General features: G+C 50.2%; 1 long non-coding RNA gene across 1 annotated transcript in view; it reads left to right on the top strand.

Annotated features, from left to right (window-relative positions):
* Positions 1-3908: 3908 nt before the first annotated feature.
* LOC142882275 (uncharacterized) overlaps positions 3909-24262 on the top strand; it is a 43660-nt gene continuing 23306 nt past the window's right edge. Inside the window, exon 1 of the long non-coding RNA XR_012925759.1 lies at positions 3909-3967. This is a non-coding gene — a long non-coding RNA (uncharacterized LOC142882275). The remainder of the gene's footprint in view (positions 3968-24262) is intronic.

Raw genomic sequence — 24262 nt, 5'->3', positions numbered from 1 at the left:
ATAAACAACAACAACAACAACAACAACAACTCCTGGTTTCCTGTTTACACTCGAAACAGTTTGAAAAAGAAATATTTTCAAAAAGCGATGATATTACGTTTTTAAGGGTTTATTATTTTTGATTTGCATTGAAAGTACCCGCCTCTTCTTCAGGAGTAATGAAACACTTTGGAGTCACAAGGATTAATTCAGGTCGTCTTTGGATTTTCTGCTTGACGCGTCGTAGCAGCCGCGGTGGCGGCGGCGGCTAATTAGCACGTCACGCTCGAGACGCATCCGCCGTCGCACTTCTCCGCCACTTTGACGTGTGTGTGTGTGTGTGTGTGTGTGTGTGTGTGTGTGTGTGTGTGTGTGTCAGCTCCGTGCCTGATGAAATTACATGTTGCAACGTGCTCTTTAGGGATTGTCACTCAGCCGTTATTTCAACACACACACACACACACACACACACACACACACTCTATGCAGGTAAAACACACTCTGTGCTTAAAAGTCTTGTGTTGTCGTCTTTCTACAGAAAAAAAAAAAACAAAACTTTTTTTCTTCTTCTTCGGTGACGATAATTCTGCGACGTTTTTCTTTCCTTTTTCTTCTTCTCTCCCCGACAAACCAGAGCGACTCGAACGCTAATAATCTCCGACATGGGCGGATCCGTTTGTCGCCGCCGCAGAACTTAGAACTATATATTCCGTTGAGCTCAGAAGGCACAAACGATCTACAGTCTATATCTGTATATAAAAAAAAACCCCTCATGTGCGAGATGTTTTTCCCTGCGCCGCGGCCCCTCGACGTACGGCGGCTCCGTCCCGCCCTCTGGAGCTCCTCCTGATCAATATTTCACGATGCAACGGCGGCGAGGAAGTTTGAAGCTCTTGTCAGAGCAAATGTGACGTTTAAAGAGCTGAGAAAAAACAAATCAAAAAGGAAGACGAAGCTGAGAAACGGGTCGAGTCGGCGCGAGGCGATTGGAAAAAGACGAGCAGCAGATGAAGAGAGCTTATGAATAAAACAGCGGCGGCGACGTAAAGGCAGGGATGGTAAAGAAGGGGGGGCGGGGGTGGGGGGGGTAGGAGGGGGTTTAGGCAGTTTAGCAAGGGATCAGATCAGGTCTAATCGCTGGAGGCTAACAGCTAGCTAGCATTTTTTTTTTTTTCGTGGACGCCGCCGTTGTTGAACATCTGTTGGGGAAAAAAACCCGCATATTTCCAATAGACAGCTATCTGTCCATCCGCGAGCTAGCACGGTTAGCGATGGCTAGCTAACTGTGGGTGTTACAGCCATGGTTTTGGCGGCTGCTCTCTCTCCCTGTCTCTCTCTCTCTCTCTCCCTCTCTCTCTCTCTCTCTCTCGGTCAGACTGGTTGCAGCGGTGAGTCACTGCGGCTCTTCGGACCCCCTGCTGGCGGCTCTGATTCATTACCTTTTTTCTCCTTTTAACACACAAAATTGACTTTTATTGATTTCCTTTGAAGCTCCTTCCATCACATTTCAAATGTGACTGCATACAGATGAGACCATGAAGGGGAGGGGGAATCGGGGGGGGTTTAACTTAATGATGATGTCACCGCCTGTTACCGCATTGACTCTCCACCTTTGCAGTCGTTAAGAAGCGATTTGTTTGGAAGCAATTAGCCGACGATGCCGCCGGCGCCAACGTCGACTTTGCTTGGATGACATCATCACTGGGGGGAGGCGGCCGAGTCTGTCGGCGCTTCAAAAAGTAGAAGTAGAAGGAGAAGAAGAAGAAGAAGGATTACGTAGACTTTTTTTTTGTTTGCTGTTTTGATATGAGCAGAGTGTTGAGCGCCCCCTGGTGGCAGACAGCTCCATCCTATTTTGCTATCGCACAAATCCTCACCTGCATGGATAAAAAAAAAGGAAAAAAAAAGTTTTATCAATTTCAAAATGAACCCAATAAAAACAGTTTTTGGGGTTCTGGAGTGTCTAATTATAAAAACGAAGTGTGTGTTTGATAATTAGCACTCCATGATAATCACTTTAGGTCCTCAGTGTGAGTTTTCTCTCAGAGTTTGTCGCCTCTGCAAACTCTTTCGAAGGAAGAAAAACCTCCAGCTTCAGAATCTTCATCCTCCTTCACGTCAGAAGCTCTTTATTTACTGCATATTTACGTTGACGGATGTGCGAAAATGTCTTTTCAAATTGCCAGAAATTGCAGAAGAGAGCAGCAGCAGCAGCAGCAGCAGCAGCAGCAGAAGCCTCAGCCGTCGCACCCTCACTCACTCCGTCTGCCTTCTCTCTTTTTCTTTTTTAGCAGTGAGCTCATCCTGCGGAGCTACAGAGCTACAGCGCTGCGGGGGAGCGAGGTCAACCGGAGGTCACGGCTCTGTGGGCTCCGTGGGCAGCAGCAGCAGCAGCAGCAGCTTCAGCAGCAGGATGAGGAACCGGTGCGTGTGTAGGTGTTCCGCAGTTTATTTATGATGATTTAAAAAGTGCAGTCTTTCTCCTCATGCATGATGCAGCGTCTGTTCCCAGCTCCTAAGATTCCCACAGCCTCCTCCACCTTCACCTTCTCCTCTCCAGCAGTCCTCCCAGCCTGTGGGGGGGGCGCTGTGGGTTGCCTTCTGAAGGCCTCCTCCACCATCACCTTCTCCTCTCCAGCAGTCTTTCTCACCGTCAGTCCTCCCAGCCTGTGGGGGGCGCTGTGGGTTGCCTTCTGAAGGCCTCCTTTCCTTGCGTTTCCACACTGCTGGACTCTCCAGGCTGAGGTCTTCATTCGCCTCCACCGCCGCGTGGCACCTGTTGCGTCTTCTCCTCCGTGCTTACATCATACCCGACCATTCTTTTCATTTTTCATTTTCATACCTGTGTGTGTGTGTGTGTGTGTGTGTGTGTGTGTTTTTTTTTTTTTATAGCCGCTGCTCCCGTTGCACACTTTCAAAGAGCCTCTCGGCAGGCGCGGCGCCACTGCAGGGGCTCGTGTACAGATCAGACCGGGCCGCCCCCCCCCCACCCCCCCGCCAACACCTTTGATTTCCTCCTACCGTGTTTCTTCACCTGCGCCAAGCGAAACGTTCCCGCTTTCTGGGAATCTCGCTAATAAATGAAAGACGGAGGAGTGAAATATTTTCATGATGCTCCATTGTTTAAAGAAGTCATGGGAAATAATCATTAGAAGATGGAAAAACTTGATTATTTTTATTTTTTTAAATTATTTAAATCATTTATTAATTAAAAATTAATAAATGATGCTAATTATATAAATGTATTATTCCTGAAGAGTCGGACCGACTAAAACATTTGCACTGCAAAAAATAGTTTTTTTTAAATTACACACTAAAGTAATAAAATCCAAAACAACAAAGAATCTTTTTTATTTTCTTAATTTGTACTTTTTATTCAGCCCATGTTTGTGATATAATTGCTGTTTAATCTCCCGTCGCTCTGTCACTCAGCATCCAGACTTCTTTTCTTCTTCTTCTTCTTCTTCTTCTTCTTCTTCTTCTTGTCTTCCCGGCCGTCTTGACTGACGCGTCGCTAACCGAGGGTTTGTTTTGTTGTCTCGTCTCGCTCATCATCGTCTCATCAACTCTGTTTCCTGCAGTCGAGACGCGGCTGTGCTGTGTTTTCTTTGACTTTTTTTTGATGCTCGCTCGTCTTTGATGCTCACCCCTCCCCCCCCACCCCCCACCCCCTCAGGTTTTGCCTAATGTCGTTATTTTGCTTCTTTTTTTTTTCCTAAAAATAAAAAACACTGTTTGTGTGAATGAACTCAATGAGTTGTGTCGTTGTTTCCAAACCTTTCCATTGTGCTGTGTTTGTCCAAACAAAATCTGTGAAACGGCAACACAACACGCTGGCGTCAGAACTCTCAAATTCTGATTTCCTGTGTGTGTGTGTGCGTCTACAGGAAGTGGCGCGCCACGCCCCCACTGGCCAGATGAGGGAATGACCCCAGAGCGACCCGACGACTTCCTGCTGCGGCTGGTGAAGATCTGAAGGTCAGCAAAGGTCAGTAGAGGTCACGGACGGAACAAATCAAACCTGCTGGGTCTGAGACGCAGCCCGTTCTGACCACCAGGGCGGCGACACACACAGACAGCAAAGCCACCGTTGACCGTCATGCTGCAGACGATTATCGGACAGATGTTTTTGAGATGCGTCGCTGTCTGGCAGTTCTCTGGTGGTCCTGTGGTGGCGCTGCAGGCTCTTTGACTCTTTGGATCAGCGGCAGAGGGAAAATCTCTTTACATACCTGGGGTCTGATTCCAGAGAAGCGTCCCTGCAGGAGGACGGCGGCCAGGAAAACAAACAATTGTTGGCACCCAAACCAAAAAAACAAACAAAACAGGAACGTGCTGGAACTCAAACTCAGCGGTCGAGAGCATGAAAAAAAACAAAAAACAATGCATTCTGGGAAAACTTTTCTCCCCTCAGTGCTGCGAAGGCTTCATCCCTGCCAAGTGCAGATGATGAAGATGTTTTCCTGGCTGTCAGACTCACTGTCGAGTGGTTTCAGCTCTCATCGTACAGAAAAAAGTGACTCGTTGAAAGCAAAAACCGACAGAAAATACGCAGGACAGACAAACACTGATGTGACGTTATCGGGGGGGGTGGGTTTCGTAAACCTTGACCAGCAGCCGGTCATTGGAATGTGATGGTTAGCATTTTAGGTGGATTGTTTCGTTGAGGTGTAACATCCATTAGCAAGAAAAGCACTGTTTGCAACCGGCTGCCGATAAAATGAGCCGAAAAAAACGAGTTTCAGTTAGCGGTTAGCTTCTTAAATCCACTAGAAAACACTGCCAGAGAGGCGGCCATATTGTTCTATTGCCTTGTATTGACATTCAACCAGGAAGTAGATTTTTTTTTTTGTTGTTGTTTGTTTTTTTTTTGGCAATTTCTGGCAACATCCCTGAAAACCAGCATCGCCATTTAACTTTGTTTGCAGTACGCCCTCCGACCACCGGACGCTGCTGAATCTCACACGCTGGTCCTTTAATCACGCTTCTGTTTGACTGACTAAACTCTTTGGACGGCAAAAGCAAAAAAAAATGAATCGCCTTTTTTTCTCGTCTTTAACCAAAGAGAGAAACATTGAGGAGCCCCCCCCCCCCCCCCCCCCCTCCCCAGAAAGAGAGAGAGGAACGATGCTTCCTGATTAAAGCTGGCAGCATGTGCGGCGGCGCTCGCTCGGCCCGCTGCTATTTACCCGGCGAGCTGTGTACACACTAATAAAAGCTGATTGACACACCGGCGGCGAGCAGCTGTTTGGTCAAACATGAGACCAATCAATAGGGACTCTTTGTTTTTGCTCTGCAAACCTCCACCCCCCCCCCCCCCACCCACCCTTACTTCCCCCCCCTCCCCCGACGCGTCGCCGCTGATCTCCGTCCGCAGCGCGGCGGCGGCGGCGTGTTTGACGTGCTAATACCGTTTTGAGTGATCATCAACCCCCCCCCTCGACCCCCACCACCCCCACCCACCTGGGTCACATAAGTGGGTAAACAAGTGTGAATTATGTGTGCGCTATAAACACTTCGTGTGGAGAGAGAGAGAGACAAAGAGAGGGAGAGGGAGAGTTATTCATGTGCACGCCGCCGCTGCTCGGCTCGCCACTCGCCCTCCCGTCTCGCATTTTAGCAGCGACCTCTGGGCCGCCCGGGGCCGCGGGGTCGGCTAAGCAGCCAGGCGCGCGGCATTTAGCCGCACTCACTCCACACTTTTAGTTTGCCTGTTTTTTTGTTTTTTTTTTGTCTTGTACGTGCCTGCTGGAGCAGCGGCAGCGGCGGCGCTGAAGGCTAATCCGCTAGCGTTGAGGCCCGCGTGTCTCGGCAAACACGGAATGCTAATGTTTTATTTTTGGACAGTTGGGGAAGACGTCGGGAGACTCGCAGTTTGTGAAAATCCGAGAAAAGCTTCCGCACTCATCAAAAAAAATAGCCCAGCTAGCCGGCGAGCTAACGGGAAAAAACACACTGTTGGTGCCGCCGCCGCTGCTGCTGCTGCTGCTGCTGCTGCTGCTGCTGCTGCTGTTCCTGGAGCTTCACACAATTTGTCTTATATTAGGAGTTGATGCAGCTGTCAATCAAGTGGATTGGAAGTCAAGGAAAAATAATAGGAACAAACGAGACTTGACTGTTGAGTTATTTTCTCAAAATTCACAACAACACCCCCGAAATTAAATAAGTCCCGCTGGCAGGCGGTTGAATCCAGAACCGGGAACTGGCGCTGTAGTGCTGGAGATTGGTCTTGGTTTCAAGACCGCTTTCTAAGGGTCTCGGTCTGCAGTTCATTTTTTTATGGTTCAAAATGAACTACAGGCTAAAAAGAGATGTTGCAGTTCGATTGAGAAGCAAACTGGAATTTAATTCAGTCAGTATTGGCTGCTCACAAGCTGGCGTCGTAGCCAACCTGGCTAGCCGCTAGCCGACTGCTAGCATCCCTCAGGGTTGTCAATAATGACGACGATGAACAGCTGGCAGAGCAGCTGCGGCTCTACGTTGGGTCACCGTGAAAACAATGCAGCCTTTACTCGCGTCCGGGGGAGGGGGCGCTAGTAGGGGGCGCTAGAGAGCGCTGGTCCACGTCACACATGAGCAGCCGGCAGACAGACAGACAGACAGACAGACAGACAGACAGGTGGAGCTGAGAGCTAAAGGTGCTGCTAGAGAGGAGAAACACTGCTCATCACATCAGTGCTGACGACGACCACACACACACACACACACACACACACACACACACACACACACGAGAAGCAGGAGGCATGAGAGGTGAGCCAGTAATCAGAGAACACTTGAGCAGCTTAATCAGTGCGGCTTGTCTGATGAGGAAGAACACTCGTGCTTTTTGTGGGCAGCCGCCTTCATTAATCATCCTCAAGAGACACAGCAGGAGAGAGAGAGAGAGAGAGAGAGAGAGAGTGTCCTATCTCCATTTGGAGATAGGACCTCAGACACCCCCCCCCCCCACACACACACACACACACCACACTTCCAGTAGGCCACTCCTCTCTCAGAATAAGCCCCGCCCCTGTCATGTCAAACCTACACGGAGCTCCTCTGCCCAGATGTTTCTTCTGGATGATCCAGTGAGCAGCAGCAGCATTGAAGACACAACAAGCCTTTGATTCAAGCCCAGGGATAATTAATACGTCGGTGTTATTTAATTAAAAACTTTAAAAATAGATTAAATAAATAAATGAATAAATAATTAAAGCCGGTGATGATTGTTATTTGCAAACGATCACGACGGCCTCAGTTTTAACGCAGTCCCGACTGCTGGATTGGATTGATTGTCTCGGTCGGCTGGCGGAAATTAAGTCGGAATATTGAAGATGTTTGCCCCCCCCCACCCCACTCCCACACACACACACACCCCTCCCACCCCCCACACCCCCCACACCCCCCTCACCCCACTGTACCTATTCCTCCCTCCCTAGCCCCCTCCCTCCACCACCATCCCTAGTAGAGTTCTGGTCTTCAGGCTCTAGAGTGTCAGTTAGCAGTTAGCTGTTAGCCGGTTAGCGTCTCTTTCAGTACTAACACAAGTAGTAACAGTATAGTAGCATCAGTAGTAGTAGCAGCAGCAGTAGTAACACTTCCAGCAGCAGCAGTAGCAGCAGCAGCAACCGTAGTAACACTTCCAGCAGCAGTAGCAGCAGCAGCAACAGTAGTAACACTTCCAGCAGCAGCAGTAGCAGCAGCAGCAGCAGCAGTAGTAACACAAGTAGTAACATTATAGTAGCATCGGTAGTAGTAGCAGCAGCAGCAACAGTAGTAACACTTCCAGCAGCAGTAGCAGCAGCAGCAGCAGCAGTAGTAACACTTCCAGCAGCAGCAGTAGCAGCAGCAGCAGCAGTAGTAACACTTCCAGCAGCAGCAGTAGCAGCAGCAGCAACAATAGTAACACTTCCAGCAGCAGTAGCAGCAGCAGCAGCAGCAGCAGTAGTAACACAAGTAGTAACATTATAGTAGCATCGGTAGTAGTAGCAGCAGCAGCAACAGTAGTAACACTTCCAGCAGCAGCAGCAGCAGCAGCAGCAGTAGTAACACAAGTAGTAACAGTATAGTAGCAGCAGCAGTAACAGTAACTGTAGCAGCAGCAGCAACAGTAGTAACACTTCCAGCAGCAACAGCAGCAGCAGCAGCAGCAGCAGCAGTGAAGTGGCTCCGTCCTGGTGAGGTGGCGCTCTGAGTCAAGGTGCCCTTCAGCGGGAAAATGTCTCCCGCGGTGCAGCGGCTCATTATCCAACATTAGCTGCAGTGACTTTCTGGGAGGCTGGAATGCTAATATTCAGTGCCGCTGAGCCGGAGTTCATCACGCCAGCTTCAAAACTCACCTCCGGGAAAACCATCAACGCAAAAAAGAACTAATTTTTTCCGTCGTACTAATGCCGTCGGCGCCGATGACCTCATCACGGACTCATCAGCACCCGCTCGCCATCCGGTCCAAACCAGCTCTGAGGCTCCGCCCCCACCTCAGCCGCCAGGAGTTGTTTTGTTTTTTTTCATAAAACTTTTAGGATTTCTCGTTAACATTCGGGCCTGATGCTAATCCTTTTTTTTCTTTTTTTTTTTCTTAGCCGTAGCAAGGCTTACCGTCACTTCCTGTCTCTCCTTCCTGTCTCTCCTTCCTCGTCTTCTTCGCTGGTGTTTAAACAGCTCTAGGAAACCTCTTCCTTCTCCGCATATCTCTGCTTACACAGTGACGACTAGTTATTAAAACTGATGATTGTTGCTTCTGTGCAGAGGTCAGAGGTCACGACAAATGAATGAATGAGTGAGTGAGTGAGTGAGTGAGTGAATGAATACATGACTACAGACAGAATCTAGCTGGACTTCCGGCTTCTTCCCGGTTCTAAGTTCCCTCACAGGGCTTCTGCTGAGGCCTGGAAATGTCATTCATCGCAGCACGGTGTGACTTCCCTGTGGGCGGAGTCCCAGGAACCCCTCCCTGACCGCCGCCCCCCTGCTGCACGGGTCAAGTAATTCTGCCGCTCCCTGCCGACCTTGAGATCCGCTGCCTCCTGGCGGCTCGGTCGCGGCCTCCCGCCAGGAGGCTCAGCTGCTCCGTATTCCAGACGCAGAGAATTCCTCGGCACATAAATGAGGAAAAATACACAAAATAATGGAATAAAACGCCGTCATAATGTCTGAGCTCCACTGTGGCCACAGCACCTCGACCTGTGTGACCTCACCTGGCCTCAGTGTGTGTGTGTGTGTGTGTGTGTGTGTGTGTGTGTGTGTGTGTGTGTGTGTGTGTGTGTGTGTGTGTGTGTGTGTGTGTGTGTGTGTGAAGCAGCAACTAGAGGAGAGCTCGAGTCTACAGCCAGCACCACCTGCAGCTCAAAACAGCTGCAGAAAAGATGAAGATGATGATGGTGATGAAGATCATGGTGGTGATGAAGATGAAGATGATGGTCATAATGATGACGATGGTGATGAAGATCATAGTGGTGGTGATGATGGTGATGATCATGGTGATGATGATAGTGGTGATGAAGATGATGGTTATGATGATGGTGATGAAGATTATGGTGCTGATGGTGAAGATGATGATGATGGTGATGAAAATCATGGTGATGATGATGATGAAGATGATAGTCGTGATGATGGTGATGATGGTGATGATGAAGATGATGGTGAGGATGATGATGGTTAGGATGATGAAGATGATGGTGATGATGATGATGAAGATAATGGTAATGAAGAAGATCATGGTGATGATGATGGTGATGAAGATCATGATGATGATGATGATGACGAAGATCATGGTGATGATGGTGATGATGATGATGATGAAGATCATGGTGATGATGGTGATGAAGATCATCATGATGATGGTGATGAAGATCATGGTGATGAAGATCATCATGATGATGGTGATGATGATGATGATGATGATGAAGATCATGGTGATGATGATGATGAAGATCATCATGATGATGGTGATGATGAAGATCATGGTGATGATGGTGATGAAGATGATGATGATGGTGATGATGAAGCAGTGACTTCTACTTTTAAAAACCTCCTCCCTGCGTGAAGGCCTGTCGTGAGTTTTCCCCGCCGCCATCCTTCTCCCTCCAGAATCTTCTGCTGTATCTCGCCGCCTCCTCTTGAAGAGGCTTCTCCCGGGAGATAAGGCTGCGCTGGAATGCCGGAATGCCATGATTCACTGTCACGCGTCCGTCTGGGAAGGAGCTCGTTGAAAAATGTCGAGCAGTCGATAAAAAAACGCCAGCAACCTTGTTGTGTGTGTGTGTTTGGCTCCTCCTCCTTCCTGTCTGTCTGTCACACTCACAAAGTGACTCCACCGGCAGCAGGCTGGTGGGACTCTGGAGGCATGTCGCCGCCCTGGTTGTCAGCCTTGGTGTTACATCTGCTCTTCCGTCGGATAAAGGAAAAAAGAAATTGAGCATCTGTGTTTGGCAGCTAAACTAAACCCCCCTGCTGGAGCTCCTCCTCTCCCCCCAGCCATGAAGGAAGCTGATTGGTCCGTTCATATTCTGCAAGTGACTCAGTTAAGAGTCTTTGAAGATGGACGTGGGGATGAAATCAGAACCGATCTTAGCCGCTTCCCAGGATTGGGCTTTTCTTTGTTTTCCTTTTCTTTCTTCGAGCCTCGTCTTTCAAACCAACATCATATTATTAGCATTTTGTTGTGTTCCAGCGTCCGTGTTGCTGCATAAGTCTTCCCTGCGCGCTCACTGGGAGCGTGTGTTTTGTGCTGGAAGGAGCCATGAATATTCCCGCAGCCGTCCGGGGCCCCTGAATCCACACTAGGAGACTTTTATTGCTGCAGGGATGAAGCTGCACCTGCCGGGAGCTCAGTTCCCTCCTCCCGCGCCCGCTCGGCCGGCCGACGTTCCCGATGATGAATCGATGCAAAACGGAGGGAAACATCCATCAGGGCTGCACGGCTGCTGCTGCTGCTGCTGCTGCTGCTTTGTGTCTGCAGTGAAACACGAGCTGCTGCAGATAAATACCTTCGTCTTTCCCATCAGCCTCTCTGTTTTTCCTGTTTTTTTTGTTTTTTTTTTTGGGGGGGGGGAATATTCCATCTGCAAAGCTTCAGTCTGATCCGAGATGCTAAACAAACGTCTGCGCTCCGGCAGAGACGCGCTCTCCTCCCGCCGCTCTGGGATTGATTGATAAACCTTGGGAATGAAGCAGCTGCTGGTATCAGGTGACCTGGACGCTTGTCTGCACATTTCTCTGCTTGTTGTTGTTGTTGTCGTTTTAAAACTTGACACTGAAGTGAAACAGACGCCCGTTTCCCGTCACGGTGGAGATGGATGAACCCCCCCCCCGCCCCCTCCCCCCCCCAACAGGGAAAGTGTTTTATTATCCGCGGCTGCTCAATCTGACCCGACCAAGTCTGGAATTTCATGTAGAAAGGAACGTTCCGGAACACCTCAGTTTTTGACCTCAAACAAACAAACAAACAAACAAACAAGCAAACGTAATTCTCATAAAGTCTCACGGGACGAGATTTTCCCAGAATTCTACGTTCTTTGGATTTAGGAACCTGGAAGTGTGACTTGAACCCTTGAGATTTTCTTCTTTTTGTGCTAATTTTGCCGTCTTCTTCTTTTTGTTCCTTTCTCATGCAAAAACGCAGTTTGGTCGTAAACCAAAAAGTCCAAAACGCCTCCCGGTGGCGGTTAGGGAGACGTGTAGGCGATCGGATCGGCGCCACCTGGCTGTCGTGCGGGCGGGGGTCCAGAACGCTCACTCGTCCGTCTGTATGTCGGAATTGATGGCAACCGAGTCAAAGATCCATCCAGGTTAAAAAAACAAAAAAATTCCAGACGCAATAATTGGAGGTCGGAGGGGGATTTTTTCCAGGAAGTAACAACAGAGCGGCTAACCCCGCCCCCTCCTGAGGGTGACGGATGGAGAGGGGGTTGAAAACTCCAAAACACAAAGAGCAACTTGACACATCGCCGTCCTCGGATTTCACCGCCACGATCCTCGGGAGGGAGAGGGGGGGGGGCACCTTGAAGAGCGGCGTTCCCGCCCCGGCGCTCCGTCATTAGGCTGTCACGCCGTCTTTATCTGCATCTCGGCGGCGGCGTGAGAAGAGAAACGCTACCTGGCGGTGCGGCTGGCTGATGGATGAGAGCAGCACAGCCTGTGAAGAGGAGGCCGTCGCACTCCCGGCAAATGTCAACAAGGTGGCGCCGCGCAGTTCAGAGGAAGTAGCGGCGAGAAAATAGATTTTCATTTATTTATTTATATACATTTTTTTTCCTCACGCTGGCCTTTCTGTGTCTGAGACGAGGCCGCGGTTACCGAGTCACGCAGCAGGTCTCGGTGTTTTATCATCTCACCGGAGGTGAGGGGGGGTGTCTTTCTTTCCGTCTGTCTGTCTGTCTGTCTGTCTGTCTGTATTTTTAGCCGGTAGTTTGTATCTGTTGCAGTGAGTACGAGATAAATTCCCCCGTGCTTGGTGGAGGAGTTTGTCCCAGGAGTTGTTTGGTATCATCGGTTGTTTCGTTGTCTGGTTTCTGCCTGGTTGTCGTATTCCCTGGAATGATCTGGGATAATCCCGTATCTTCCTGCATTGGATGGGATCGTGCCAAAAGGTATCGTGCCGTATTGCCTGGGAGGTGTCACGTGGTATCATAGGTATTGCAACATATCGTTGTCACAATACTGATGCATTGCATCGTATTGTGACAAATCGTACTGTACCATATTTTATTGTATTGTATTGTGTATCACGGTAGCACGGATCGTATTGTGTCTCACTACACTGCATGTGTGTGACATCACGTCATAGGTTTTTGTGTCTATTTTCAGTCAGTCAGTGAGTCAGGCCAAGGTCAAGGCCAAGGTCAAGGTCAGGGTTCACCCCTGCAGATGCGCTGCAGCAACATGTTAGCTCCCTCAGTTAGCCACGGGTCAGGGCTCTCTCTGGAAACTCACCTCTTTTCGGAGCTTTAACGGGAAAACAGGAGTGGGCCGCTGGTGGTGTCAGTCGGTCGCACGGACGGAGGAGAAACACACCGCCGGCTGTGTTTCAGAGGGTCGTGGATCATGTTGTCACCGCTGCAGGGTGGGAGGTAAAGAATCAGACCCCCCCCCCCCCCCAGCCCCCACCACCTCCACCTCCTCCACCACCACCACCTGTCGGTCGTGCGAGAACCTGCCGGGGTGCACGACCCCTGTTGACCCCGTCAGTAGGGCCGACCCCGGCCGATTGATGCGCCATCAAAATAGCGCGAGGCGTGACGGAGCTAGCCGCTAGCCGCTAGCCGCTAGCTGGAGCTCCTGAAACTGACACCACCCACCACCTCCACAGGCCATTAGTATTGTTTTGAACTTTTAGCCTCAAACGTGTCAAGTGATCCGAGTTCAGGAAGACTCCCTCCCTCACTCTCTCTCTCTCTCTCTCTCTCTCGCTCGCTCGCTCGCACTCCGTCCATCAGTCCGACTCCCTGCCTGCCCCCAGGCTGCTGCTGATTGGTGGATGTGACAATTTCTTAAAAGCTTTTGTTGCGACGGACGTTTCAACCTGTCGTCTTGCTGCAATGAAAACACAACGCGCTGACAGAACGCTGAGAGAGAGAGAGAGAGAGAGAGAGAGAGAGGGAGAGAGGGAGAGAGGGAGAGAGAGAGAGAGAGAGAGAATGAAATCTCTGCAGTCTCTGAGGTCGCCACTGATTTTGAACTCGGCGATTTGAAAACGACCCTGAGGTTTCACAGGCTCCGCCCCCTCCCATCGCCCCAGCGACACGGCCTGCACTCGCTCCGTCTCTCCCGGTGCACACAGGAGGAGGAGGTTGGGGGGGGGGGGGGGGGGTAGCTCCGGACCGGACTTTTTTCCAGGTCATGCAAAATTAATGGGGAGGCCGGCAGAGATAACGGCGCTGCATTTTTAATGCGCCTTGTCACCTGGCGGAGCAGCGGCGGCGGGACTCCAGAGACATCGATTAGCCGGAGACGGAGTGACAGACGACGACGCCCCCTCAGGGAGAGCTAGGAGGGGGAGAAGCCGCACTGCGCCGCTGTTGGTGTTGCTGTCCACTCAATGCATCGACATGTCATTAAAGAATGACAGCGCCCCCGGCTGTTTAATGGAGTGTTTTGCGAGGCAATATGATGGCGTGAGTTTGAGCGCCAGGTTTAGCAAAACTGTTGACTCCGGAATGGCTTCATTATGTCAGCTGAACGAGATGCACACGTCAACCTGTTAGTCTCACGGAGAAAGCCTGCTCATCCAGTGCTCAAGTTGGTGGTAAAACACGAAAGTTACGCGGGAGGAACGGCCGGGTGGGCCACCGGCAGGCTAGCTCAAGATAGTCTCAAGATACACTCAAGTTAATCTCAGGCTGGACTCAAGATAAACTCAAGATAATCTCAGGCTAGACTCAAGATAAACTCAAGATAAACTCAAGATAATCTCAGGCTAGCTCAAGATTGTCTCAAGATAGCTCAAGATACACTCAAGTTAATCTCAGGCTGGACTCAAGATAGACTCAAGATAATCTCAGGCTAGACTCAAGATAAACTCAAGTTAATCTCAGGCTAGGCTCAAGATAAACTCAAGATAAACTCAAGATAAACTCAGGCTAGACTCAAGATAGCTCAAACCAAACTCAAGTTAAACTGAAGCTCAAACTAAATAAGCTGAACTCAAGCTAATCACAAGGTAGGCTCAAGGTATCTCAAGCTAAACTCAAGCTAAACTAAAGCTAATCTCAAGCTTGACTCAAGCTAGACTCGAGCTAGCTCAAGCTAAACTCAAGCCAGCTCCCTCCTCGGTTCTGTGCGGCCTTCCTCTCTGTGCAGTTTTGTCTCTTCCAATCATGTTGCGCAGCACTTTTTCAATGTTTGGCAGCTTTGTGGCAACAGTTCGAGGTCCAGGCTTGGTAGGAACTATTGTGGTTGGGGGGGGAGGAACTGAAGGGTCGAGGCGCCGGTATCCAGACAATATTAGCATTTCTCCAGCGGCTGCAAGATTAGTTTTTCCTGGGCTGGGTCGTGCAGAGCGAAGTGACGTCACCAGGTGATGATGAGAGTGATGGGAAGATGCAGGGGAAACAAAGGAGCAGGATAAGGTGTTTCTCTGAAGATAAGAAAAGTGCTTCGCCCCGAACGACACGTGTGGATTAATGTGCTGATGAGTGATGTTTAGGCTTTTCTTTTTTTTTTTTTTCCTCTCTCCTTTGTTAGTTATGTGAGGTGACTGAGCGCCCTACGTTGATGGGATTAATTTGATGGGGAAGTAAAGGGGGAGGTGTGTGTGTGTGTGGGGGGGGGGGGGGACAAAGAGATGATGGAGTGATAGCAGCAGCAGCAGCAGCAGCACTGATTGCATGTGGGATATTAGTCGCTTCCATCTTTGGCCGGAGATGAATGAAAAATACATGCAGGTGATGAATCCGTCTGCAGGTTGTTGTGGAGCTGCAGCCGACCCACGCTCAATTACTGAGACAAACATTTGCCTTTATAATAATAATAATAATGATAATATATATTTGTATATTCTCTCTCGTCTCCCTGGGCGTGTCCTTTGCGATCGACCGAGTCGAGTCATAAACTCTGCATACCGATTACACGGTGGAATTGAAAAAACAAATCACACAGCCGTTTGAACTTTTGCTTCCGAGCCGCCTGGGATTAATTGTCAAGCTCAGCGGCGCGAGCGGCAAGATGTTTTCTTTGGTAGGGAAAAAAAACCAACAAAAAAAACAAGAGAACGAGGAGAAGGAGAAGAGGAGTAATAATAAAATAGGGAGGAAAAAAAAGCAACGCGCTTTGAAAAAAAGCCAAAGGGTGACCTCAAAAGGAGAGTTTTGGGATGCTGTAACTGCGTTTTGCGGCAAAACAAACCGGCCCCCTGCAGGTTTCCACTCAGCCCACTGACGAAACTCCTACGATTCCTTTATTCTAAATTCAATAAACAAACAGAAGCGAGACCCTAAAATAACTTGACAAACTCCACACTGTCGAGGAGTCAAACGGTGAAGCATCGCTGACCGAGAAGCTCATTGGCTCCCCGCTGAGACGAGCGCTTGCTGCTGCTGCTTTTTATAATCCAGCAACATTAAATTAACCCAGAGAGAGAGAGAGAGAGAGAGAGAGAGAGAGAGAGAGAGAGAGAGAGAGAGAAAAAAAACCTCTTACTGGCACACTTCCCTCCCAACGAGCCGTGATAACGGCTTCTTGTCGTTCTTCTCGCTGGGAAATGAGGATGGAGTTTTTTTTTGTTTCGTTTTTTTTTTTTTTAATTTTATTTTCTTGCGGTATTTTTCATTATTAGCGCCATTATCACCTGGAGCTGCAGCAAGACAATATAAAATCTCTGCCTAATGGGCCTTTAATAGCTAGATCCGAGTTCACTTTGCCACAACTTTAAACCTTTTTACTGTCGGGATCGCTCCAAAAAAAAAATCCCTGGGGGCGGGGCCATGGAAATAGATATTTTGAGTGAGAGGACAAATATTAGCCCCAATCTCCGCGAGCGGGACGGACGCAGTAGAAAAGCGGAGCATTTATCAGCGGCGGCGGCGGCTGGAGTTATTTCCAGCAGACAGATTGTGAGCGCACCACTTGGCGCGTGATTAACGACGGTTTTATTTCGCGGCGCTACATCAGGACGCGGACGCACTCCATCAAGCCCTCCTGTAGGAGGAGGCCTGACAGCGCAATTAGCCGTTTCCCTTTTAGCTCCCATAATAAACAATCGTTAGTCGTGTGAGCATCTGGACGTTCTGACGCTGGGCAGCCACGTTCAAAAATTGGTCATAAAAAGAAAAAAAAACAAGCCCGTTGTAATAATAAAAGTTAAGTGGGGGAGGAAACGAGAAACCACAACTGTTCCCCCCCCCCCCCCCCAGCCCCCAAGCGCGGACGTCATCGTCATCGCTGCCGAGTCATACAAAAGGCAAAGCAAGTGAGAGCCGGAGCGCCGCGGGGAAAAGAAGATCAAAGAATCAGCACTCAATTTCTCCGGCGATCACGCGGACGGACGTTAGCGGTACGAGCTCCCGACATTTCTTCTTTTTTGGGGGGGTTTTCTCCTTCCAAATCTGCCATTTCTATTGGCACAGGAAGTGGGCCGGTGTGAAGGCGGGACCTCTGACTTTTGTTTCAGTCCTGAGATCTAAGATATAAGTGCAGGATGGAAACTACGTCGGGATGAGGAAGTTTGTTAAATCGGATGCTCTGAAGCAAGATCATCCATATATATATATAATTATTTATATATATATATTTTTTTTTTTCTATAGAAAAAAAGTTCTTGTGGAATGTGATTATAAGGAAATTAGCGGCTTTTAAAGTGCCAGTCATGTGGACGGACTCGGGCAGGATTATGAATTAATAAGCTGGCGGCCACCTGAGCGCTGCGGATTATTAAAACGCTGCAACACTCTGCTTTCTTTTGGCCCGATGGAAACGGACTCCGCTCACTCGCTCCCAGGGAGCCGTCGTCACATTTAATTAGTTTGTCCTTCTTTTCCACGTATTAGAAAAATGTCACTTTGCTGCCGCGCGTGGAAACGACGGGCGACATCGACGTTGTTGTTGTTGTCGTCGTCGTAAGACTTTATTGACTTTCTTATTAAATTGCGTCTTTCTCTTTCCGATCGGCTGCAATAAAAACCGTCGCGACGCACACGATCGGAAAATGAAGCTGAATCAGCGCCAATCTTTGAGGTTTTTTTTTATGAGGCATTTTTTTCTTGCAAACAAAGCAAATTGATGGTTAGTGAAGAGACCACTGAAAGATTCTTTAAAAAAAATATATTGAATAATACAAATAGAGGCAAAAAAAACCCCATTTCAATCAAAAGTGTTTCTTTTTTTCTCCACTGTAAAAGTTTCCACAGTCGGCCTCACGTGCGCTCGGAGCCGCAGTCTTTTTTTGTACGAAATATAAAAATCTTTTTTTTTTTTTTTTGTAAGGTTGAACCACGGGGGGGGGACACACTCTGACACTTTGACAACAACTCACTCCCGGTTGCATCTTTTCCATTAGCAGCAGCAGCAGCAGCAGCAGCTGCGGAGGAAAGTTTTAGCGGTGGGCTTTTTTCAGCGCGGCTCTGAGTGCATTGTCTCCTGCGCGGCCATTGTCGGGCCGCTCGCCTGTTGTTTGGACGCCACCTCGTCATTTTTTTATAAGACTAATGGACCCCGTCGAAAAACACGCCGCCGCCGCCGCTCCGCCTCCGTCTTATTTTTAGCTGCGGCGCTAATGTTTCTTTTGTCTTTGTGAGGAAGCGCAGCCCGACAAAAAAAACACACTCGCAGAAGCATCCGCGGGCGAAGGACGTTTTTTTTTTCCATTTAGGCCGCGCGATTCTCGGCTCCTTCCTCACAAACAAAAAAATAAAGCACGCGTGAGTGACCTTGGATGTCACGAATATGGATTTCCATCAAAACGCATCCAGGACGTGTAAACTCACCTCAGCAGAGCTTTTCATAGTATTGCGTGTGTGTGTGTGTGTGTGTGTGTGTGTGTGTGTGTGTGTGTTTTCAATACTACACAACTGTCTCTCCTGGTTCTGCATGATGGTGATGATGATGATGATGATGATGGTAGTGATGATGAAGACGGTGATGAAGATGGTAATGATGATGGTGATGATGATGATGATGATGGTGGTGATGATGTCAACGGTTAAACAGCTCTTTGGCTTGTGGCCTCTTTGAATTCTTGGCCTTGAACTGCTTTGGCTGCGGCCGCAGCGACCACAGCTCATATCAAACACTTCTTCAAAGCCGCTTCCTTTGAACCTCTTTATATTTCTGCCAGCTGTATTCTGTCAGCGACTGTGTTCCTTTCTCCTCTCTCTCTCTCTCTCTCTCTCTCTCTCTCTCTCCTCCATCGAGCATTCGCCGTGCGTCGGCGCTCTCGCCCTCGCCGCCGCTCTTTAACCCGTCTCGCTCGGGTTCAGCGCCTCCAAAAGGGGGCGTCGCTCACCTGCTGCCTCGCCATCGATCGGCGTGCCAGAGGACACGCCGCTGCCTTTTTTTCCCCTCCTCCGTCCCTCCATCCCTCCATCCATCCCTCCGGCCGGCGGCGGTCAGACAGCAAGGTCGTCAAACAGGAATCTATCAGAGCCACAGCTGCGACGCCTCCAGTGGACGCCGCTGTTAAAGGAACGCGTTGGCGTTTTTCTTTTCTTTTTTTTTTTTTTTTTTTTTTAGCTTTTGGTGGATTTCGGAAGTCTGTGCCTCCAACCTGGCAACCGGTGACAGTGGAAAATCCTTGTGCCTTTAACTTCTTCCCCTTCTTCTTCCCCTCCTTCTTCTTCCCCTTCTTCTTCTTCTTCTTCTTCTTCTTCCCCTCCTTCTTCTTCCCCTTCTTCTTCTTCTTCTTCTTCCCCTTCTTCTTCTTCTTCTTCTTCTTCTTCTTGCTGCACAAATGTGAGCTCAAACAACCCAAATGACCCCTCTGTGACGTCACAAAGGGCCCAGTTACCTCCGTCAGGTTATCGGTCACACGCCCCTACCCAGCCTGGTGTTTTGGCTCTGCCCTCTCAGTACCCCTTGAAAGGTCTCAACAACACCTCCAGTTTTAGCAGGTGGCTGTAAACACACGGCTAAATATTCTGTTTTCTGGACATTTATCGTTTTGTTTTTTAAAGCTGCTGCCTTAAAAAGAAAAAAAGAACTCGATGGAATATGGCTGTTGCGCTCGTGTGTGTGTGTGTGTGTGTGTGTGTGTGTGTGTGTGTGTGTGTGTGTGTGTGTGTGTGTCGTCACCTCCCACTGCCAAAACAAACAGTCCGACCGTCCATAAAGTCGTGCAGCTACTGAGGACATTCCACTGTTGCTCTTCCTGTAACGGGCGCTAAATCACGCCGACACTCCTCCTCCTCCTCCCCCCTCCCTCCCCCCGGTCTTGTCTGGCCAGACTAATGACAGGGTCCCGCCCCCGAGGTGAAGGACACGCTAATTCACGGCAGCGCGGATGTTGTTGTGATGTAGGAATGGCGGCCGGCCCGAGGTGAGTGATGGAAACCCCCCCCCCCCGTCCCCACTCCCCCCTCCCCCCAGCGGGGTGGGAGGGGGCGGGACGGACAGATGAGGGCGCCGTGGGAGGAACGCGGCTGAGATGACTGGAGACTGGGCGGCGTGTAATGAGAGAGCGGAGAGGAAGTCAGAAACACTTCCAACTGCTGCTCACTCTGACTGACGTCTCCATCATCTCTGTGTGCGTGTGTGTGTGTGTGTGTGTGTGTGTGTGTGTGTGTGTGTGTGTGTGTGTGTAGGTTGGTGAACATCTCCTCATGTTTTTTTTTTTTTTCCAACTCTTTGATTTCGGTATCGACAGCCTTTTTTTACGGTCAGTCGCGCCTCGCCGATGTCCAACCTGTGGTCGGCGGCCCAAGCCAGGGCCCGTCTGCCCCTCACTTCAGGGGCAGTATAGGGAGCTTCTGCAAGGTGTTTGACTATCGTCAACCCCTGAGGAGACTGCATCACTCTTCGGTCTCGTCGCGGAGATGAAAAAAGCCAAGTGCTTTTTGTTGTTGTTGTTGTTGTTGTTTTGTTTGCTGGTTTCCGCCTTCTCAGGACAACTTTTACCAACGCCGTGTGTCAACCTCAGCTTCAGGGACAAGGTGGATGATTGGGTCTGTGCTGGACGTCCATTGAAAAGAAAACAAACAAAAAACAAACCAGCATCTCCCACGATGCACACGGCTGTTGTTCCATCCTGACGGTTGAGGCCGGTCACTCTGATCGAACCTGAGGTTGAACTTTGACCTTTGATGGACGCAGCAACAGGAGGCTTTTAAAGATTGAAGTCAGAATCAATAATATTCCACACTCAGGAAAGTCACTCGGACTTGAGTTTTCCAGACAGTTGGCTGACTGATGAGTCACCTTTTGGGGGCGTGTCTGTCTGAGGCCTTCAGGTGTGAGCAGGTGTGGAGGAAATAAGAACTTTCACAGTGGAGGAGGAGGAGGAGGAGAAGTCCAGCCTTCATGGGCCTCTTATCTCTTGAGACTCTTTCTGGCATTTTTCACCCCCCCCACCCCCCAACACACACACACACACACACACACACACCCCCCAGTCGGTCCGGATTAGCCTCCGCTGTGTTCTGACTCCAGCCGAGAGGCTTAAATTCACCGGAGGGTTTTTCCCAGATTTCCATCTCGGCAGCAGACGGAGCAGCAAGGATCCGGCGACCGGCCGGCCGATCCTTTCACGCAAACTGGCGTGATCCCTTTCAAAATAAGAGCGTCCGGCAGCGAAGAGGGTTGAGAAGGGGAGGGAGGAGGGGTAGGGGGGGTGTGCAGGAAGCAGGAAGCCATGGGGAGTCGTCCCGCCTCCTTCCGGCTGGCTTCCGCTCTGGAAAGGTCGTCCGTGAAGCGCACGGCGGGAGATTATTCAGCGCCGCCGAGCGGAATCCACTCAACCGCCGCTGTCAGGCTGCGTCGCTGTCGTCGGAAACGTTCCCAAACTCCCGTCTGACGACGGTCTCGCGGGTGACGAGGAGCTGTGCTGCCTAGAGATCCGGTCCGCATCTGTGCCCGGGCCATCTTTAGGAGGTGTAACTGAGCCAATCAGCATCCTGGGAGGAGGGGAGGCGGGAAAAAGTTGTTTCAGTCAGTGTCCGTTCTGCAACGTATTCTGGGGAAGCATGCGCTAATAATATAAAAAAATATGTAGTTTGTGATGTCACAAAGGGCCTTGATACCTCTTCCTGTGTTGGTGATTGCCTGTGCCGATGGCTCCGCCCTCTCTGGGAACCCCCTTGTTTTTTGAATCTGCTTCCAAGCGTGCCAGGGGTTCCGAAGTCCGACTTCTGGCAGGAGGCTGACAGCAAACACAGGGCTAATAAATGTTCAGCTTTCAGGAAGTTTTTTTTTTTTTTTTTCCCGAGGATTTATCACAGCAATTTTCCCCCCCTCAACAATAGAAATTAATGACCGGCGACTACAAAACAACAACTACAAAGTGCTACATCACCCCAGGGGGGAGGGGAGGGGGGGGGGGGCAGCTGCTTGAAAGCTCACGTCCTAAAACCTTCTTCCAGCCCTCTGTCACATTATGGCTTTATGGATTTGGATTTATGGCGCGTTGTTATTCTTGCAATCTGAACTTCTGCGTCCAGGTATATGAAGATAAATCAAGACGCCTCCGTCTCCCCCCCTGGAGGCCCCAAACTCCCATAATTCTCTCTGAGTGACGTGCTGCCAGGCGGCTGTCGCGGCTCTAAGTGCAGCGATAAGCCGCGATCCTCCACACCCTCCTGGATCCGCGGCTTTAGGAGCCGGACTGAGTGCGTCCATTAAGTGTTTTCCCCCAGCGGTCCGTCCGGACCGGCTTATGGTCGCACCTCCGTATGTACGTGTTTACATTTCAACAGCCAAGAGGAAGGGGAGGAGCTTTCAAATTGAAGGAATTTAGAGACGGCGTCAGTCCAGGTGGTCCTTGGTGATACCTGATGGAGGAAAAACTTTTCGATTATTTATTTTCTTTTTCTACTTTCTGCTTTTCCTCGTCCGTGATCGTGACAGGAAGCGAAAGGAGGAGCGGCAGGAAGTTGCCAGTTCTGCCGCCGTCACGGCCGAACTGAAGGCGGATTTGCTTCCCGTCAGAAAAAACAAACAAACAAACAAAAATACGTTAAACCGGAGCTTTTTAACACGGCTTTCGACACGTCTGGCTTGCATCAGTCTGCCACCTAGCTATCTGGCTAGCTGCTACGCTATTGTTTCCCCTCCCCCCCCCCCCTTTTTTTTTTTTTTGACTTCAGCGGCGGCGGCGTTCCCAGCGGAGCTACGAGTCCGGAACGAGCCGCGGTAAAAGCGGAAAAAGTGGGCATGCACTCTGAAAGAAAGAAAGAATTCTTCCTTCCTTTCTTTCTTTCTTTCTTTCTTTCTTTCTTTCTCCGAGTGCATCGCTGCATCGCTGCGTCGGCTCCCCAGAATAAATGATTCATAAGTACGCAACCTCGCCGTCGCCGCTGCGATTACACAACAAAAGGTGGAGAAAGAGAAAAGAGCAGAGATGGAGTGGAAGACCCCCCCCACCCACCCCCCCACCCCCTCCTCCTCTCTGTGTGTGTGTGCTTGTTGTGTGTGTGTTTGTCATCTCTCTGCCAAATGGAGCAGGATGGAAGATGGACACGTTTAGCTCTCAGACCTGACAGGTTGGATCTGTGAGGGGTGGGGGGTGGTGGGGGGTGGGGGGGTAGCCTGGTATCTGTGCGAGGCCGGACCGCCGGGATTTGTGTGATGATGGAGTAAGTGGCTCCTGTTGGCGTGAAAGCCCCCCCCCCCGGATCGGCCGTCTCCTCGGACGCTAGCGAGGCTCCGAGGCTCCGAGGCAGGAAGTCCTTGCTGCTGCTGCTGCTGCTGCTGCTGCTGCTCCTCTCTCCTATCGCCCCTCCGGCCCCCCAGAGATGGAGGCGGATGTAAAAATAACCCCCTTCATTCCGACTTCCTTGTGAAGAACAACAGTGGGGGAATTGTGCGTCCCCCCCACCTCTCAGGCAGGTTAATTCGGGAGCCGCCGCTGGACGGACGAACAAAAGCGCATTTCGCTTTTTAAATTTTAATCCGGGAGTCGTTTTCGGCTCCACGGCTGTACAATCGACCACGCTGATTTGTTTTTTTTCTCAGCGATGGAGGCTGCAGTTTCTCTTCGTTTATTTTTTTTTTTACGCTTTGTTTTTTTTTTTATCTCCGGGGGGTTTTCTCTGAAATTCAGGCAGCACGCGATCTATCGCGCCGTCAGATCTTCCGCTGCTCCTGGGCTGTTGTCGTGTAGCTTGCGCAGGCTACGTAGCAGCAACCCTTGGCCATGTGACGCTGTGAGGGCCCTCGGAAGAAGACTTTAGCATTTGTGCGCAGATTAGTCGTAAAAAAAAGCGCAGCGTAAAACATCGGAAAGCAATAGCTTGATAGCTACTGTTAGCCGAGAAAAGCTAACGCTAGCTGTGTTCTTGCGGACCACACTAGCAGCAGATGATCGGAACCGTGGGGTGTTCACACCGACTACAGATACACAACGACATCCTCTGCGTCACCGACGTCCGGCCACCACTAGGGGGGGTTTTGTGGATGTTTTGTGTAGCCGCTGCCGCCGCCGCCGCCGTGGCCCCAGCGCTAATATCCGCGTCCTTGTTCCACGGTGCGGCGGGCGACCTTGTGCGAGCGGTGCAACACTCGGGTGCAACCGGGTCGTTTCATTTCTTCAGCTTTCACGGCCGCCTTCGCGTCGTCGTCATCGTCGTCATCGTCGTCCTCCTCCTCCGCCTGCGTGTTGTGCGACCGCCGGGTCGCACAACACAACAACGCACGGCACAGCAGCTGGCGCCGCGCCCAA

The sequence above is a fragment of the Nelusetta ayraudi genome, unplaced genomic scaffold (genome assembly GCF_046127955.1).
Source record: "Nelusetta ayraudi isolate G7.1 ecotype Tasmania unplaced genomic scaffold, CSIRO-AGI_Nayr_v1 ptg000243l, whole genome shotgun sequence".
In the NCBI taxonomy this organism is placed as follows: domain Eukaryota; kingdom Metazoa; phylum Chordata; class Actinopteri; order Tetraodontiformes; family Monacanthidae; genus Nelusetta; species Nelusetta ayraudi.
Note: the sequence above shows the minus strand (reverse complement) of the source record. Positions and strands in the feature narration are given on the sequence as shown.